General features: G+C 36.9%; 1 protein-coding gene across 2 annotated transcripts in view; it reads left to right on the top strand.

The window, feature by feature from the left end:
- LOC126299339 (vinculin) overlaps window positions 1-15,802 on the top strand; it is a gene marked incomplete in the record, with an annotated part of 267,846 nt that extends 252,044 nt beyond the window's left edge. For both annotated transcript variants that reach the window (XM_049991172.1, XM_049991173.1), the window contains 1 exon segment: window positions 6,084-15,802.
- Window positions 15,803-20,504: the final 4,702 nt, after the last annotated feature.

Raw genomic sequence — 20,504 nt, 5'->3', positions numbered from 1 at the left:
TGGTAACATTAGCCAGTATGACAGTACTATGTTGTTATCATGAATGGCTGAAAGCAAGAGGCAGCTACAACCATTCTATTTCCCAGGAATATACAGCTCTTCCACATGGTTTAGTGTTGATGGCATCTTCTTGGGTAAAATATCCCAGATGTAAAATAGTCCGTCATTCACATCTTCAAGCATTGGCTGCTCAGGAGAATGTTGTCATCAGAGGAAAAGAAACATGGTATTCTTCAGATTGGGCCCTGGAATGTTAGCTCCCTTTATTGGGTGTATAAGGTCGAGAATTCAAGAAGAGAAATAGATAGGTCGAGTTACATGTCGTTGGACTTAGTGAGCGCCAGTGTGAGGAAAAACATGATTATTGGTCAAGTGAGCACAGGGTTATGAACACAAAATCGAATATGGATAATGCAGGAGCTGATCTAATAATGAATAAGAAAATGCAAATCCAAGGTGCTACTACAAATAGCATACAGAATTCATTATCATAACCAAAATAGAGAGAAAATCAGTGCTTATGACAGTAGTACATAGAAACTTCAGAAAGTTTTTCAACAATGAGGACATTCACACTGCAGTTCTCAAATGTCTCCATGACCAAGGAGCAGATTTACATCATCAAGGAATGGAGCGATTGGTAGAATGCTCACCCCATTGTGCATTTACTATCTTGCAGTCTGTTTTGGTTTCAGGTATCACAGTTACCCATATATAAGATGACCCTTATGATATGACACCCCATTTTCAATAGGCTTCTTGAGAAGTATTTGTTTTTAACATATCCTGACTAATCAGATTTAAAAATTGTTTTATTGACATAAAGTATCGGCCTAAATGTTAGCATTATACATATTCGAAATTTCTGTCATTTATTGATTGCATTTTGTTAATACAAGGAGAAATAATATAAATGGGAAAAAATGGTTTACATTAATTTGCGGACCATTTTCTTTTCTACAATTTTGGCTTACTAACCATGTCGTCTGTGGTATCACTATTTTTGTCACCCTAACAGTAAAGGCATTCCATCTTAAGGCACGAGTGGCCCATCGGGAAGTATTAAAAACTTTGAGGTTAGCCTTTGGCATTGTAATTCTGTCGGAGACAGTGAAGGGCTTGAAAATCAGTTGAATAAAAGGAATAGCATGTTGGAAAGAGGTTATTTGTTCTGTATCAACAAAGTTAAAACAAAGGCAGTGGAATGCAGACAAATTAAATCAGGCAATACTGAGGGAATTAGATTAGGAATTGAGAGTTTAAAAGTGGTAGATGTTTTTTTTCTATTTGGACAGTAAAATAACTAATGAACACCAATGTAGAGAGAATATAAAATGCAGACTGGCAAAAATATATCTGTTAACATCAAATATCCATGAGGAAGTCTCTTCTGAAGATATGTGAGTGAAGTGTAGCCTTGTACACAAGTGAAATATTGACAATGAACATTTAAGACGGGGGGGGGGGGGGGGGGGGGGGTAGAGAAAACGTATGAAATGTGCCACAGTGCCACAGAAGATATACTGAATCAAACTGGTGAGAAAGGAAATGTATATTACAACTTAAGTAAAGTAATTGTAAAATCATCAGAGTATCATCAGTTTGCTAATAGTGGAAAGTAGAGGGGTGAAAATTATAGAGGGATGTTAAAGCTTAACTACAGTAAGGAGGCTCAAATGGATGTTGATTGCAGAAGTTATGCAGAATGAATGGTTTGCTACTATCCTGATTGCAAATGGTTTATCCTGAGGAGCCCGTTAAACTCATTTAAACTCGTAGTCTCTTGCTGAAAACTGTATTGAATTTTTAACTAAGTTAACCAGTAACAGACAAAACAACCTCAATTTAAGATTGAGTTATTAACAAATGTATTCCAGTTCAACCATATTTGGGCGATGACCAGTTTACCTTACACTTCTCTTTTTTCATCAGTAACAGATTAGGACATACACTTTGTGATCTCTTCAGGAGCAACATATTTAATATGTAGTTCTGTAATAAACTTAGCACTGTCTGCTTGCACATTAATCTTCCACAGATCACAGTTCATGAGATAATAATCAGTTCTGCACAATTCTTAGAGTGAATCGTTAACGCATTTAACTTAGGATCGAGTTTTACATTCACGTCAACAGAGAGGTGTTAATTGAGTCGATTGTAGCTGTGACCTTTTTTACATAGATTTTATCGTGGCAATTTGAAAGCATGGACTTTCATACATGGTACTACACAATATGCTCATATTGTGTGATGTCCATGGACTTTAACATTGAGATGTTGATTGGTTGATGGCTAGATGCAGACTGCTTATTGTCTGGAGGGGGTATATAAAGACAGGCATATGAATATTTTGTGACTTCACGAATTGTATTTTAATTTATAGTAATAAAAGGGTCAGATTTAGTGGTTGTCTCAGCCTATTTTGTTCACCAATAATTAATCAGACTTGACTGTTTGTTAGATGATTATTTAATGTTCTACACAACTATACAAAACTGAAGGATGAATATATTAAAAACAAAGATTCCAAGACTTGACAAGCGGGAAAGCGCTGGTAGACAGGCACAATAAATAAAACACACAAACATACACACAGAATTTCTAGCTTTCACAACCAACGGTTACTTCTTCAGGAAAGAGGGAAGGAGAGGGAAAGACGAAAGGATGTGGGTTTTAAGGGAGAGGGTGATGAGTCATTCCAATCCCGGGAGCGGAAACACTTACCTTAGGGGGAAAAAGGACAGGTGTACACTCGCGCACACACACACATATCCATCCGCACGTACACAGACACAAGCAGACATTTGTAAAGGCAAAGAGTTCGGGCAGAGATGTCAGACATCTTCCCGCTTGGTAAGTCTTGGAATCTTTGTTTTTAATATATTTTTCCCATGTGGAAGTTTCTTTCTATTTTATTTACATCATTAAACTTAAGGATGAGATAGATAAAGTAAGATAACATATTAAATACTCAATGGATGAGGGTTTGGGACCGTATTGCTAGAGGTCATTTAGTTGTATGCAGAAATTTGGGCATCATGTGGAATGAGGTCAGCATGACTATAGTGCCAAATGGAGCTGGCTTTGCAACACACGCAGTTTAGGGAACAGGAAAACACAGTATGCGTCAGTTAGAGAGCAGTTACGGTGCGTGGTGGTGGTGGTGGTGGTGGTGGTGGTGGTGGTGGTGGTGGTGGTGGTAGTGCTGCTGCTGCTGCTGCTGCTCTGCATTAAAACATGGCCTGAAGACAACATTTGGATGGCTTTACACAAGGAAGAATCATCCAGAAACTGGAAGAGTGTAGGTCAGGCGTTTGATATTGCTCACAGCATTGTTTCACATGTATGGGGAAAGTTCTCAACCACAGTCACTGCTGCCCAAAGAAGATGAGGTGGTCAAAGATGGTCAGCTACAGCATCAGATGACCACTACATTGTGCAACAACAAGAAGGGGCATAAATCAAACAATGTGTGCTGTTGCAACATCAAATAACAGGACTGCAAGGCACACAGTCTCATACTCAGCTGCATGTGCTGGTCTGTTAGCCTGAAAACCAGTATGTTGTGTTCAGTTGACATCTGTTCACTTGTACCACTGTTTACGATAGTGACAAGAGCGTAGGGGCTGGACCAACAAGGAGCGGGGTCATGTGTTCTTCTTGGATGAGATCAGGTGTAATCTGAGAAGTGATTCTGGATGTACTCTCATATGGAGATAGTTAGAAACATATAAAGCACCCAGGAACATTGTTGAACACTATCATTTTGTTAGTGGTCCAAGTGTTATGGTGTGTGGAGGTATAATGTTGTATGGACATACTGACCCCAAATATTTGAACATAGTACACTCACTGTCAACATTATTGTGACACTGTGCTCCTTCCCTATGTGCACATTTTCATGGATGTATTGTGGCCCTGACCTCATTTTTAATGGCTGACAATGTGTGACCACATCAAACAACACAGGTGGAGGAGCTACAGGTAAGAGAGGATATTTAGCGAGTGGACTAGCCTGCCCGTTCTCCACCTCGAATCACATTGAGCACATGTGGTATGCAATGGGGAGACATATCATACCGCATCCTCATTCATCAATGACCATGCAGCAGTTGTCAGCTGTACTGGTGTAAGAATGTAATGCCCAACCACACGAACTCCTTACCAACCTTGTGGCCAGCATGGGAGCTTGTAGCAGAGCATGCATTGCTGTCCGTGCTGATCATAAATCCTTTTAAGAATCGTATCCCACCATTTTTGAAGTCCAGGGGACAATTATAAATCATGGTCACATCAGTCTAATTATTGTCTTTGAATAAAAATGTCTTTTTTTGTTTGTCTCAGTACACTTCTTTCAGGTACCTACTATACTATACTATACTGTACTGTATTATATTATACTGTAGCTGTTTGTTCTACATATGGTCAGTGTTCATTGCACTATGATGCTTGGCAATGACACATCGTGTGAAAGCTAACTTTCTCCTTAAGTCTTCCACATTAGTGTGTTTAATTGATACACTGTATACCTACGTGGTAGATTTCCTATTGTCATATAAAATTTCCAGATTCATAAATATTTATTTCTTAATTAGTGTATTGTTTTGGTAATCAAATTCACTAGCCAGTTCAGAAAAATTAGGGTAACCAAAATATAACGTCAGAACTAGGAAATAAACCAGCTTAAGGGTTCAAATGACTAAAGTATTTTTGAGTGTAGCAAAATGTGCATAATTACTTCCTAATGACTTTTAGAACAGTACAAAAGTTACTGAAATGTGTGACATGAGTGCTATTCATTGAGTTGGATTTTTTAATAATTTGTAATTAGTTCACACCATTTTGATGAAAACATGTTAATGGAAAAATTTCAGTAACTTATACTAAAGGAAAATATTTTACAGAAAACTAACATTGCCATTGGAATTGAAAGATGTAAATTATAATGGAATAACAAGATTACATAAAATACTGTATGAATAATAATCTGGTAATGATTTGTTCTCTAGTATGCACACTACATGTATAAGTGGAATCAGAAAATAATTAGTTATTTAAGGGGTAACAGTGTAGCTAATGTAGTATATGGACTTGTCCTATGTTTCAGATATAGTAGCACAAAGAGCTGCAGCAAACCAATTTCTGTCCTGTAAATTGTAACGTGCACTGTCAAATTCATATCATAGTAATCATATAAAGAAATGGGTCATTTTTATCTGTGAAATTAATTACTTTCATTACTAGGGTATGATTACTGTTGAGATAACCTCTAGGTTAGTGAGCACTCAGCAATTCCAACTAATTTTACACAAACTTTGGTACTCCTGTTGTTTGAAATGAAAAGTAAGAGAGCTCACACTAGAATCTCCAAAGTAGTTCCTGTGATTCTGCTTAGTACACTGTCAGAATTTCACAATTAGAAACACATTAAGAAATAATGAACATACTAAAAGCTACACAACTTTCAGCCTCTGGATGTTTTAGCAGTACCTTTGCTCTTTTGCACAGGTTGTTTCTTCCATTGATTTAAGTTGCTCCTGGTCCACAGTATTATCATAATGCATTATTAACATAGTATGAACTCTTAGTATATTTTCTCGCCTCATTTCGGCTACCTACAGCTGAGTCTTCCCATGTACAGTTCTTTGCAGTCAGCACAGTTCAGTGAACAGTTTGATATCTTTAACTTATGATATCTTTAACTTACAATATATAGCCAACAATTCCTGAATGCAATTCTGTCATGGCAGATCTTAACAAAATTTAACAATATATTCTTTCACTTGATGGTATACATTCTACAGTGTACACCGAGCCAAAGTTTTCAGTAAAACACAACTGTTCAGAGCCTCAAATTCTAATGAAAATAGGGATACAATGTTTGGACGTAATATATTTATAAGGTGGGATACAGTTACTCACATAACCCACTCACAGGTGCCTCTTATGTAAAGACACTACTTCACATAGGGTGTGTATACTGAGGTGGTTCAAAAAGTGACTTTTCACTGAAAATGCTTTAGTTTTTCCTCATAATAATACTGGTAAATGTTATTAATAGTATACTTTCATTTATGTTTCAGGTTCTTTGCAAAAAACTAGTTGACCTGAACGGTTGATGTTGCTGCATCCAGGTGATACTCTTAATCAATAGAATGTTCATTTTTATGTAGAAAGGAATACCTATTTTCATAATTGTTTAGAAAAATGGGGTAATTTTTAATGGTCTTTTCCACAGAATGAGATTTACTCTATACAAAGCAAATGTAGGAAAATATTTTTAGAGTCTCAACTAGTTCTAGCAAATGTCCATCTTATTTTTAATCTGTCATTATTGTTGAAGTAAGACATTAGATCCCTCCGTGCACTATGGGGGGAAAAAATGGTAGAAATTAAAAGCCGTGATGACTAATTGCGTAAGTATTCAGCTTTAACATCAATATTGTTAACATGAAAGCAAATTGACTGCACTTGCTGTGTAGGTCGACAGCAGACAGCATAAAGTTTCTGTAGACATCAAAATTTTTGCACCTTTATTAAGTGATTATTAAAATTAGTGTAAGAGGAAATAGGCAGACTTTTGTGTGGAGTACTGTAGCAAACATTTTTTTCTTAAAAAAAAAGAGGAAACTGTATGGAACTATCAAAAATCTTATTCATTTATTTATCTAATAGGGTATAAAAACTTATTGTATTTGCCATGTCGTAACACAGTATCTAATATGTTAACTGTGCCATTGAATTATTGTGTGTTCTTGTGACTATAGCTTAATAATGTTTATTTATTGGGTACTTTACTTCAGGAACTTCAAAAGTGAGTCATTATTGTTCTGTCACTAGTGGACTGATGTTTGAACTGTAGGTCACAAATCCATGTTCCCAATGGAACTTTAACTAGTGCTACCATCTTATTACAGTTTTCGTGGAAATTTCTGAACACATTGTCTTCAGTAGTTAGTGGATTGAACATGTGAGAAATCACAACACTAAAACTGATTGATATGTGTCATGGATTTTAGTTTTGTCATCATTGTACCATATACATTCATCAATGTTCAGAGCTGGCATGTGAATACGTGTTGTTATGTTTTTGTCTCTTGCGCACTAAATGGATACGGCATTTCTTCAGATGCTGTTATACCTCCTCTCCTTCTATATTCTAATACTTTCATTTGATACATTATCAAATGTGAACAGGAATTTTGTTTTATGTCTGTAAATAAACGAGTTACCAGGGTACTTTCCGAATTATGGCTGATAGCAATGAAGAAAGCAATTAACTTGATGCAGATAATTGTCATTTAAACACAAATAGTGCTGTATTTACAGTTATTACATTTAAAACTAAACAAAAATGTCAAATGCTGGTTGTCTGTAATTCAAAACTGATCCAGTTGTAAAGTTTAAGCATGTAACTGTAGGTTCAGTGGAAACTAAGGAGATGAAGCACAGCAATTCAGTCACTCAGTTTGACACTCTTAAGTTTTTGCATTATAGCTAAGAAAATTATTTTATTGGTCTCCAGATTCATAGTTGTGCAAAATAAACATTCGTTTCATTATACGTTTTCATCTCCATTGTCTATCCTGAAAATATCAACCGTTAATTTTAACTAAAAATATTTTGTTAGGTTCTCACGTCATATCTTCTGTTAACTATAAGGTGCCTTGAAGACATAATAAAGATAATTGTAAGGTGCAAGAAATATTATATGGTGTGTAGAGACAATGTTGTGCACTTGTATTTGATAATCATGTACGCTTATATGGCTTAATGGTGCAAGAACGTTGTTCCAGTGTTGAAAACATTTCATTGCCTTAAATCACAAATCTATTTTAAAATAATTGCTGTGTTGTTTTATGCTACCTGTCTCAATTGATCTGTGACTATAAGCTTATTTTTGTATTAGACAGGTGTTCATTCACACTGTCTGAAAATCTTGTGGGAGTTCCATACTGTTTTACTTAGAAATGTCAGCACAACTATTTATCAACGCACATATTAGATATAGTATCTGTATACTTATGGGAACATGTGGTCCCATCAAAAGTCTGATGCTAACTGGTGGTGCAAATAGAATTGCCATATGCTGTATATTCTTCAAAGGAAATCTAGTGTTAAAGTAGATAGTGTAGCTATGTGCCTATAATAAGACTGATATGTACTGTGGCCTGTTGCTATCCGCAAATATTAATTTTATTTCATGATACTTATTTCATATTTGACTCAATACAGAAAGTCAATTTTACATATACATCTATTGCAGATTTTTATAGGTTTTCATTAAAATATCTCATGTGTACTCATATAATTATCTAAATGAGCCATTTTCCTATGCTTGATAAATACACAGTTATAAACATAGCATTTATCTGAATCTGTCTTGCTATCAGAGAAGAATCAACTGTTTTGCTGTGTATTAATGAAAGTCATTTCATTGTGTACATTGCTTTCTTATGTGGTTTAGTAATAAATTAAATCTATTGCTCTTACCACTATTTTAGCCTGTAACAGTTGTCTGGAATATGCTAACTGGATAATGTGACTGAAATGTTTATATTTATGGCACGTAAACTGTCCCCACACTTGCTATTCATGTGTGTATTCCAGGAAAAATTTCACATGATTGAAAATTGTATTAATTTTATTTACACACTTTTCACGGTTATAATCATACTTTATGTTCATTGTGGTCTTCACAAAAAGTACACTGCAAATATGCCCAGGAAACCCTCACATTTACATTAAACATGCTTTGTTCTTTTTACTTAAAAGTTGAACTGGTATCATTTAACCCTTTTTCAGGGCTTATGCCTGAAAAATCTAACACCATAAATATCTTTTAAGTGTAGGAGCCAAATAATTTCTGTACCTCTCCATCAAACCACATTGTACCTGTTAGAATCTTCACTTAGCAGTTTGGCAGTATTAACTGTCCTGAAAAGTTGAGCTGTACACACACTAATCTCTGCATTTGTTTCTGCAGCGTGACAAAACAAATCATTCCGAGAGTGACATTCATTGATTTACCTTTTTGTTTTGAATCTTTATTGTTCATTTTAGTTTGACTAATTCAAATTACACCACCATTGTGTATTTTGTGACTCAAAAAGCAAAACAGCAAACTGTATCTTTTTGCATGCATGTATTTTCTACATGTTATTTCAACTTCAGTATTAGTAGTAAATTTTTAAATGATGATTAAATTATGTATTCCACAAAAAAAATTCTCCATTAATATGATCTATAATCATGCAAATAAGTTTAGTCCCCTTTGTAAACAGAGAATTTTGTTGTTCCATTTCATACATTCATAAACTTTGCAATACAGTTTGTTAAAATGGACAAAACATTATATAAACAAGTCCGCCATTACAAGAGTTGCCTCATTTTCACAAATCCTGTTCTTACCAACATCATTATAGACAGGAGTGAGTACAAAACAGCCAATTTTATTAGAATTCTTCAAAAGCATGCAGAATAAGAAATTTGAATTGGCACTAAAAAAATGTACATTAAAGTAACACAATACATTAACCAAAAAAAATCTGTTACAGATACTACACCCTGAGATACTATGCCAGTTTCGATCTCAGTGGCAATACACAGTCATGAACTGTTCTTAAAATGACATCACTTAACCCAGATCACAACTCAGTCACACCGTAAATACAGTGAAAGAGTTAATTTTATTTTAACAGGAAAAGGTCAATTCTTTACACACAAATATATACACATTACACACATCAACATAGTAAGTAAAGTATAAATAATCTAAAATTACTTAAAATACTAAAGTTTTAAACAGTCTTAATAAAATGAGAGTATGCTTCATTATTTAATTATGGAATAAACCAAAGAACGACTACCACACTGCACTGTGTAAGCATGGAGGGCTTCTTTACTTAATGTGTTCTTTGGTTGCTCCCTGTTAGGATTGCTGTGCACAGATGTTGCCATTTTCTTCAGAAGTTCAATTTCTCTCTCTCTCTCTCTCTCTCTCTCTCTCTCTCTCTCTCTCTCTCTCTCTCTCTCTCTCCCCCCCCCCCCCCCCCCCCTCGTACTTTGACTCATTTCATTGGTGATTTACTGTATATCTTACTAAGACACTGCAGTGTGTGGCTTTTTATCATTGAATATATTCTACTTGCTTTTTAGAGTGGCTGGAAACACTGACACTTTTGAAAACAAAGTACTGAAATGTATCTTTTGTTATTGTTTTCAACAAGAGACTATATGATTTTTAACAAACCTGGTGGTCTTTCCCAATGAGTTTTCTCTCGGTTTGATGAGTTTTTAGGAAGCAGCTATCAACCACACTAAATTGGAGAGCTATTTCTAAAACGTCTTCTTCTTTCTTTCCATTGTCATTTTTGGGCTACACTGCATGTACAGGATGAATTATTAATCAACTGTTGAATGTTTTGAGAGCTGTAATGGTGTATAGTAAAATAAAGGATAAACTAAAATTATAAGCCAGACATTTTTAACCCAAATTTATCATTTCTGTTTCACTTGTCTTTCTGTAGGAAACTAATTTCACTGTGGATGCTGTAACTTCAGAGCAGTTCTCTGTTGATGAACATACTTATGTACAAAAAAGTTGTGCCAAGAAACTATAAAATGTTGCAAAACAGTATCATCAATTTTATGTTGTAGTTGGTAACTATTGCTTAAAAATGTATCTTACCATGCAACCATTCTACAGTGAAAATGGCTTTATGACTCTTGGAGTTTGTCTTGAACCATTCTTTCCAGACTTCCTTTTCTGTAGATGTTTTCAAGCAGTCTTCAAATACAGTATTTTTGCCAGTGTTTAGTTCAGCTGGAGAGTGATGTTCTCATTCTGTTGGAAACTATTCTGCTTGACATTCCTCCATTAACTGCTTTGGTATTTGCCTTGTTTGTGGGTTCGAATTGAATGTTGTGTAATCAAGAGTGCAGTCCACTTGAGGCACCAACGAAGAAAAACAATGAGGGGAAAATGTTCTACTTTCAGAAGGCAGTATATGTCATTAGAAAGTCCAGGAGTGAATATGTGTATATGAGCATAGAACACTACTCACTAAATAAGAGCCACCAAACTATGGATAAGCAGATAAAAATATGTTCGCCTGAAAACTAAGTAATTTGTGTCTGTCTGTCTGCTGCTCAGCACATCCTGTATTTGCTAAATAATGATTTAACTTCATAGACTATTACTCACCAAATAGCAGATGTACTGAGTAGGAGACACACACAGAAATTGCTTCGTTTTCAGACAAAGTATGTATATCTCCTTTTCATTGATTTTAAGCTGTTACCATGTAATTATTCAAAAATATGAATTTCCAAATAAGCCATTTCAGATTACTGTTACACACAATAAAGGAAAAACCAACAACGAATTTAATAATGTGTATTTTAGGCTAAACATGAAGTGTGTAAATAGTTTGTTCTCTCCTCGTGGTTCAAAATTCTTTGTCCAGTTATGCTATATTCAGTTAGTACACATGATATAATCCACAGTAAATGTAATCTCTCCTATTTTGTTCATAGGCAGAAAAGAAAAGCTATTGGTTGAATTGGCCGACTACTAGTTCTAACAACTAAATTAAAGTAGCACTGTGGCATAAAACACAGTCTTGTATTTGTTTCTAACCAGTTAATAAGATCCTTTAATAGCTGGATTTCTTGAAATACTATGATTATTCTGAAGAAGTCAGTAGTTAATTCACGATTTCGTGATGAGAGGACTGCTGTTCTGCCACCTCTCCCCTCTCCCTTTTTATTGTACATCCGTTGTTCCCAACAATTAAATCTGTGGAAGCAGTGTGGATCTCACCTACAAACATATAAATTTTCAATGCCAATATAACTCAGCAATTTTTTTTCTAGGAAATGTGATTTAGTTATTTGAGGGAAGCTGTGTAGTGTCACCTTCTGCCACTGTCTCAAGATATTTGTGAATTGCTCAGCTACAGGTGGGCAGATGATACCTATGCTGTGGTCTGTATCTGATCTCTCATTCATAAGAATACATAGTCGAGCCAAAGGATAGCAGGAAACAAGCTAGGAGGAGAGAGAAGTTTTCTGTTTAAATTTGCATTATAGCAGTTATAGTTTAGCCAGTGCAATTGTAACGAGAAAACATGTTAATTAGTTGTTCCCCAGTTGTGTACTGTTACACCACAAATTGTGTGTTATGTATTAGAATGTAATGCCTGCAAATAGACTATTTATTTATGTTAATTTTTATCCCAATTGCTACAACATCATACCTCATTGCCTGACTTTGACTTTTTGTTGCATATTTAAAAGGCTAATGATTCCTCTAATCGGAATTATTATTTCTTATGAGAACTAGACTAACTCGTTCGCCATTGCTCATATAACTGAGACGTATTTGAGCTCTCTAAATTATTATTTTGATAATGTTTTAAAACTGTTAACAAATATTTTGTGCTAAAGGAGTTCTATTCTGTTGCAGTATATGATAAAAGTGCTGACTACTGTAAGTAGTACATGAATCTGTAAGGAGGCTATACAGTGAGATGTATGAATAATAAGGACCAGTAATTCATGAAGTTTCAGTGATAGTAACATGAGTTAGAAAAATGAACCACTCCTTCTGTCCTACTGCATGATGTCAGCTGCCAGTATCACTTTACTTTTTTTTGTCCAGAATTTTCCCAGAAATTCTTCTCTTAATGTTTTGAACTTTCATAGTAATAAATGAGCACGTCAGAGCAAGAAAATATACACGAAAAGTTGTAATTCGTGATAATGTCTTATTTGAACTTTCATGGATGTTCGCTGTATTCACTACATGACATTGTAGTTTTGAGCTCACTTCATTAATAATGTGGTAGTGATACTAAGCATCTGCTGTGTCAGTGAACACACACATTCTGTTATTCACTTGCATTCCAGTTCTGCCTTTCCCAGAACATATTTTCCTGATAAACTTGCCAACTTTCTTATGCAAGAAACTGTTTCAGAACCCCTGTACATCCTTCCGTCCTCTTGATATCTGTTGTCATTACTAGATTAGTTAAGCCTCAACAGTTGGTGAAAACTATAGGGACAATTGCTGCCTCAAAATTTTCTCGTAGTGATCTGTAGTTTTATTGCAGATTTGCAAAGATAATGTTGCATTGTAAGTGTACTATTCAGATTAGCTTCATAAATGTGTACTAACTAAATTAATAAAGATAAATGTATGTCCAAACACTTTCCTCTCATCAAAACAAAACAACTTACTTTGGTGGAGCCAAATTGTGCCTATATGCTTCATTGTAACCATACTAAAGTTATATGACGGGCAGAAACCTATCAGTGCTTAAATTGATTAAATCTGCAGAACTGTGTAGTATAATTGTCAAATGATAATTCATTTCATTGGTAACTTTTGACCAATCAAAACACTTTTATTCATTGTGGATGTGGAACACTGTGACTGTGTTGAATAAAGGTTTTCAGAAATAACTGCAACCAGTCACCTTCTGTGATTCTTTAATTTTTATTTACCATGGCCAGTTTTGAATTGCCTAGTGATTCATCAGATGATTCACATTTATTGATTGTTTGGAGCATTGTGGATGTTGTGTAGGATTATTACCATCCAATGGTTTATTTCTGGTGCATACACTGTTCTGGAGAATGTAACGTTTGTTTTCTGGTAATATTAATTTATTGAACTAAACAAACCTTACTACAGTTAGCAACTCCCACATGGGTTACAAAAAGTAAATAAATCATTATTTCCATTACTGTGTGATTTGAAACTGGTCATGGTAGATAAAAATTGAAAAATCACAAAAAGCAACTGGTTACAGCTATTTCTGGAAACCCTGAATGAAAATACATCGTTCATTTATGACCAGTCAACACATTGCTCTTTTTGTGACATGTCATATCTAGTGTAAATGCTATTTTTGGTGAAATATTTGCATTTATCTGCGACTTACTGCTCCTCTTTACTTAGTACCGTATAAGAAAGGAGATGAATTGATAACAGCTTTGCAAAGGCCAGAAGGTAGTACCTCAGTGAGAGAGGAGTAGGAGATGGGTGCTTGAAACAGTTTGGTCAGAAGTGCATCCACAATTAGCCCAGTAGAAGAACCATTGCCATGTAACATGGAAAATTACATTAAACGCTCAATAAAAAAAGGAAAAAAATGCATAGTAATTCAAAATGGATGTGTTGATAGAGGTAGCATTTTTCACCACTGCTGTTATATATTTCAGTTCATTTTATTGTGATAGGTGGTGATTTAAAAACGGAATTTTAACCATCTAAGAATTTTAATTCATAAGCAACGAAACTTCTCATTGCCTCCAGCTATGATGACAATAGCATTCTAATTGCAGGTGTCAATTTCAAATGAATCACATTTTATGCTCCATCAGACAGATGGATGATCACCACATTGCCCTGTGTAAGCATGAAGGGGTTCTTTACGTAATTTGTTCTTTCGTTTTTCGCTATTAGGATTGCTGTGCACAAATGTTGTCATTTTCTTCAGAAGTTCAATTTCTCTCTTTGTCCATGTGAAGTAGTGGTAATGTTGACATCATGTAGGTTGGGATATTGAGAGATAATAGAAAAGGATTATTCTGCTTAAGCAGAAATATACTCTTGTGCCTGAATTGTTGGTCCTTTCTTCACACTGCATTGAGTAATACTAATTTTTGTTGTTGTTAGTAATAGTGAATACAATTTTTTTGTTGTTTCTTCAGATATATAAACTGTGTTCATTTAATTTTCATTAGATTTAATGAAATAAATATTTTGTTATTTAATGTACAATTTCGTGTCATGTGAAGTTTATTAATACTTTTCTTTGTTTAATGATTTTTAACATATAATATTTATAAAGATTGTTAACTAAAATTTTGTATGTGAACTTACTTCCAATAAAATGAAGTTTGAACTATGTTATCCTCTAAATGTAAGGAGAAGAAAATTCGCATCTCTGATTTTTAGTAATTTTAAAAATCAGCATCTATTTTATGTATATTTGATGTGACTACATAACGTGTTTGGTAGTGACTATCTAATCTGAGTTTTTTTCTAAATGCAATCCTGTGTATCAGATTTCCTACCACACCACTTGATTTGTATGCACTCTTGTGCTCCACACACACACACACACACACACACACACACACACACACACACGAAGGATCTGTATTCTTCCCTATTTCTCTGTCCCACAAGCATGATACAAAAGCAAATGAATTTGCCTCTATTGCCTTTAGAAATTCTGATACAACAGCAAATGAATTTGCCTCTATTGCCTTTAGAAATTCTGCATTTTGTTCATGGGAATTAGTTGCATTGAAATTACAACTCGTGATATCCATATGTGGTACAGTGTTGGAAGTACAACTATTGATCCCCATATGTGGTATGTGGTACCTAGCACAGCTACCTGTCAGTCATTCCTGTAACTTAAGCATTTAACAGTCATTCAGTTAGTCTGATTACAGTGCTGAGGGAAACATACAGAAGCATTTTACATCTCAGTTGTGTCTGATCTGTTGTTGTTATGGGCAACAGAGCCAGCATGGTACACTTTGCTCTCAGATAGTTTTAGCAGCAGTTTTAAAACAGGAAGAATTAATGATTCAAATAAGTGTATACTTCCCACCTGTTAGTCGCACATGGACTTCACATAATGTGTCCTAATTGCCTTGTATCTCGTGATACAGTGCCAATTTATGTATGAACTCCCAGAAGTGCCAAGTTTACTAATCTGTGTAGAGGCTGTGTGTAAAATTTATTTGTGAATAAATACATAATTAATATAATTATAAATTCGTGACTGTGTTGATATTCCCTACCTGTCTTAGAAAAATATGTACTGTAACATTGTTACGTTTTCTTTTTTGAGGTTATTTTTGATTATTTGTGAAGATGCTGTATGAAAGACAGTTTCAGTGCATCAGTTACTGCTTCATAAGTTTTTCCGTAACTGATGGATTATTTGCCTCAAACACGTAACAGTAAGTAACAAGTAACTGATATTCGGTAGTGGAGACTATCTGGCAAGCTTAATTTGCAACTTTGTTAGACATACCCTATGTGGCCTAAAGTCACTGAACACCCATTGCAATAAGCAGAAAATAATTGATGAACCATTAGGGTTTGTTCTAAAGATGCTAGCCAACCAAGTTACAGTAAATAGAACGTCATTCTGAGATTGTTAAGTATTTAATCCATAGAAAAGGTTTTTATTTAAGTTCTGGTACACAAAATGCTGTATTGGTTTCTGTGCATCCTTGTTATTGCTGTGGTTGTGGTTTTCAATCAAAGGACTGACCTGATGCAGCTCTCCACATTGGAGAGACAGCAGCTGCAACTCCAACAGATGATAAGCTCCTGCCCTCACCCTGACACTCATAGGGTGCCCACACACACTGAGGGACAGGGTATCATCTCCCATTGGTGGAAGTACAGTGGTGACTGGAGGGTCCACAGCAGTCCACCAGGGAAACCAACCTCCTGTGGCTGGGGCTGCCAGAACTGTGGTGATGGAAATGGCACTGCATCAAAGTCCATGAGCTCCACATCCAGTGCTTGTGGTACAGGACCAAAGAGAGGTGAAGGTGGAGGAGGCTGCAGGGTTGTCAGGGGCACTGACCCTCAAAATGAGAAACCCTCCAACAGGGTCAGATAGCCCACAAGAACAAAGGTCATTTTGATGGCCCTTTTGTAGCCCAGTGGGTTCCTGTACAATGTACAGTGAATGGCCCAGTACTCTGGTGATACTCCGTTCCCAGCACCTGTGTCTGCTAAAATCTTTGAAAAAGACCAAATCACGCACACTAAACTTATTGTATTGTACTATTACTAGTACTGTGAAGGAAGGGCCAATGACTGTGGAGGACGCAGCTGCTGAAGCAGTGTCCTGTATCCATGTGTGTTCAAGAGCTCCACATGCTGGCTGGCTGTGTGGCCGGTAATGGTAGGACAAGAGAGAGAGCACTGAAGTTGGGCCCCTCACCCTCACCCCCACCCCCCGCCCTGCCCCAAATGGGAGGTGTGTAACTTGTTCATCTGTTTACTGAAAGTTCTGTCAAAGCATTCCGCTTCACCATTGCACGGAGGGTGTAATGATGCGGTCATAACATGCTTCATGCCATTGATGTCGTAAAACTGATGAAATTCTGCCGATGTGAACTGTGGTCCATTGTTCAAAACCTGCACTTCTAGTAAATCTTCAGTGCAAAAAGTTTCAACAGAGTCTTTATAGTACTTGCTGTCATAGTGGAGTGCATGAGCTCCAGGGACGGAAACTTGTTACAGGCACCCATAAGAAGAAGCCAACAGGTGTTGCAGTGTCAGACATTGTGGGGTTACTTGTTCTGTTGTATCACCTATGCCGACTAATACACAATGGCATGGGGCAAGTTGCTTAGTTCCTACACTGCCCTAATGACCCGGATGGAGAAGACACAGAACATTCTTTGGAAACAACCATGGCATGACGATACAGGACTGATCATTGTCTGTAATAGGATGACGCCCTGCTGGACTGATAAGCTGTGCTGAAGTGCAAAATTATTGGAGTATGACCAGATCACTAATCACCCTGATCGTATGTTGCCAACCAGTGTGGTGGTACTGCAACAGAATCTAGAGTGTGGGTTCTGCTACTATTGCCTTAGCAGTGCATCAGTGGTTGGTGGGAAAACCATTAAGTCTTTCATTGTCCTGGACATCAATATGAAAGCAAGAGTCTTCTGAGGTGGCGAATGCCAAATCGGTGCAAACTGGAGGGCAAGAAATACTGGCCGCAATAGAATGCTTAGCCGTTGGCCTGTACACAATTTGATGTTGATGATTGGAGAGGAGGAGAAACCAACACCGCAGCTTTTGTACTAAATGTGCAGGGACTGGCTTTGTAAGGCTGAAAATTGGATGAAGGCTTATGGTCCATCACTTAGTGGAACCTCCTGCCATACAAATACTGTAGGAATTTGGTCACGGTATACATGATAGCAAGAGCTTCCTTCTCAGTGGGTAGTTGAGCACTGAGCTTTGGTTAAGAGTTTGGATGTGAAGGCAGTTGGCCTATCCAGTGATCCAACTCTGTGGACTGCGCTGATCCCATAAGAGGATGCATCAATTACCATCCCAGAAGAGGATGCATCAATTACCAGCATGACTGGCTCAGCAGGATTGAAATGCACCAAACAGAAATCCCTCAATAAAGCATCCTTTAGTTTCTGAAATCCAACTTGATATGCCCTAGTCCACTCAAACAGAACATTCTTTTGTCGAAGATGATACAGGGGACCTTTAGTCTGTGTAACATGTGGAATGAACCTGTTGTAATAAATGAGTTGACCCAACACAGTGTGGAGGTCACATATATTCTGAGGAGCTGGAAGGTCTCAGATGGCAGTTAATTGTGACTGTGAAGGCTGGATACCCTGACTGTTGGTAACATGTCCAAAATATTTAATCTCCATCTGGAGGAAGAAAGATTTGGCCTTGTTACACTTTAACTCAGCACCTCAGAGTACTGGAAACAATTTCCTTATATTGGAAACTGTTCTTCGGGAGAAAGACCATAAACTACAATATGGTCCAAATAATTTTTACAGGAAGGAACTATAGCAGTCAACAGTTTAAGTAATGTTAAAAATTACAGGTACTGATACACTAACAAAGGGCAACCACAAAAAGTTCAATAATCCCATCTGGGTGTTGATCACAAAAACTCGTTGGGACTATGCATCCAAGGCAAGCTGTAAATAAGTGTCACGAAGATCAATAAAGGAGTGACCTTGCCAAGCTTGTCTGCGAGTTCCTCAGGCCATGGCAAAGAAAGAGAGTCATGCATAATCTGTGGATTTACCATTGCCTTAAAATCTGCACATAGCATAATTTAACTGATGGGTTCTTGACAATCCCCCAATGACTGGCTGTGACATATGTCTAACAGTTCATATGTGCTTCTATTCAAGAGTCATAGCTGCACCATTGTCCAATTGCATATGGATATTGTGTTTGGCAATCTGTAAAGTGACAAATAATGTCTTAGCATGACACTGGATGAAAGAATTCTACGTCTTCCTCACTGTTGCACTTGACTTCCACTTAGCGATACTCGAATCACTACGTGTCTTTGGAAATATTTTGTTTACAGCCATTGACTGATGTACTGAAAAATGTGCAGAGTGCATGTTGGACTTGCATTTCTGCAAATAGAGAGAAAGAACATATCAGTACTTGCCACACTGGTAGCACTTAGCATCATGACTGGGGCATGCTTGTTGCTTGTGTGCCGTAAAACACAGAGAACAGGATTTAACCTTGCTAGCATGCTGCCTAGCATTCTGGTGTTATTTACAATGCTGCCCAGGTTGAGGACTTCATGTGCCGTGGCACGTAAACGAAGGGCAAATCCTGTTTACCTTTACCCTGAGGTACACAAATAGCAACAGAGTCAAAGTCCAGGACTGCACTGTCATGCTCCACTAATTCCAAAACCTGTTTCAACCTAGGATCAGGATACTTCAGAACCTGTTCGCAGATGCGAGGATTGGACAAATTTTTAGTAACAGCATCCCTAATTACAGCATCACTAAGCTAACACTCTAACTCTCACTTGAAATTTCAAATTCGTGTAAGTCCAAATAAATCAGCCATCCTCTGATTGTGTCCAATTGGGTTGCCTATGCAAACAAAAGAATTTAAAATATGCAAATACCACATTAATCTGCTCATACACTGAAGTGCCAAGAAACTGGTACAGGCATGCATATTGAAATACAGAGGTATGTAAACAGGCAGAATACAGTGCTACAGTCAGCAATGCCTATATAAGACAACAATTATGTGGTGCAGTTGTTAGATCAGTTACTGCTGCTATAATGCTAGATTATCAACATTTAAGTGAGTTTGAAAGTGGTGTTATAATCGAGACACAATGTCTGAGGTAGCAAGGGAGTGGGAATTATCCCGTATGACCATTTCACGAGTGTACCATGAGTATCAGGAATCCAGTAAAACATCAAATCTCTGACGTTGCCGCGGCTGAAAAAATATCCCCCAAGAAAGGGACCAATGACGACTGAAGAGAACCATTGTGTGTGACAAATTGCTGCAGATTTCAATGTTGGGCAATCAAGTGTCAGTGTGTGAATCATTCAATGAACCATCTTCAATGTGGGATTTTGGAGCCGACGACTGCATGACACAAAGCTTTATGCCTCACCTGGGTCCGTCAACACTGACAGTGGACTGTTGATGATTGGAAACAAGTTGCCTGGTCTGGCGTGTCTCATTTCAAACTGTGTTGAGCAGATGGATGTGTATGGGTATGGAGACAGCCTCATGAATCCATGGGCCCTGCATGTGAGCAGGGGACTGACCAAACTGGTGGAGGCTCTGTAATGGTGTTGGAGGTGTGGAGTTAGAATGATATGGTATCCCTGACACCTCTAGATATGACTCTGACAGGTGACACACATGTAAGCATCCTGTCACCTGCATCCATTCATGTCCA

This window comes from Schistocerca gregaria, chromosome X (genome assembly GCF_023897955.1).
Source record: "Schistocerca gregaria isolate iqSchGreg1 chromosome X, iqSchGreg1.2, whole genome shotgun sequence".
Taxonomy (NCBI): Eukaryota; Metazoa; Arthropoda; class Insecta; order Orthoptera; family Acrididae; genus Schistocerca; species Schistocerca gregaria.
Note: the sequence above shows the minus strand (reverse complement) of the source record. Positions and strands in the feature narration are given on the sequence as shown.